Genomic DNA, 825 nt, shown 5'->3' on the forward strand with positions numbered 1-825 from the left:
GTAACCGCACGCCCTGGAAACCACACAGCATCCTCCTCGCGCGGGTCCCTGCACTCACTTATAACTTAATAACATCTTCTTGGACAAGATTTTTCTATATTCAATTTCAGGGACATTGAGCACAGGACCTGGAGATTTAATTCCCTCCAATCATTCACCTCACGGTTGCAGTTTGTTCTGGATCTCTGCCCAGCACAATAGAACAGGACTTTCTTTTTGTGTGAGTGTGTGAGTGTGTGTGAGTGTGTCTGGGCGCGAGTTAAACGAGAGGAAAGAGAAAAAATGTCACCGTAACATCCTGCACAAGGAGGGGAGGAAATCACGGGGGCCAGAATATTCAGTGTTTTTAATCCTGTGGCTGCCACGGCAAAACCTCCGTGGCTGTTCCACGCCGAGAGAAAAGAAAACAGAGGTTGATTCAAAGGGCAGGAGGATGTCAGGGCGTCCCCTGCTCCGAGCGGTTCCACCCTCGGCGGGGGCTCCTGCTCTGCCAGTCGGGAAAAGTTCGACTTTCCCGGAGAAATATTTTTTACTGGGAGGGCGAAGCCAAGTTTTCCTCTCTCCTCCTGCCCGGGCTTCACCTCCCAGCTGCAAACCAGGTACCAGCCGGGCAGGCACGAGGTGCAGATACCGATTCCTCCTCACTCGAACGCATTGTTATCATTAGCAACGCTGGTATTATCATTAGTATTAATAATAGCGCGATTAATCGCGTTGCTGACGGCATTATTAAATATTTTCAAGGCCAACGAGTCTTTTCCTGTATTTCAACGGGCAAAAGACGAGCCAGCTCGCCGAAAAAGCGAGTGCTGAAGTTTAAGCGTT

This window comes from Manacus vitellinus, unplaced genomic scaffold (assembly GCF_001715985.3).
Source record: "Manacus vitellinus isolate BGI_N305 unplaced genomic scaffold, ASM171598v3 scaffold_102_pilon, whole genome shotgun sequence".
In the NCBI taxonomy this organism is placed as follows: domain Eukaryota; kingdom Metazoa; phylum Chordata; class Aves; order Passeriformes; family Pipridae; genus Manacus; species Manacus vitellinus.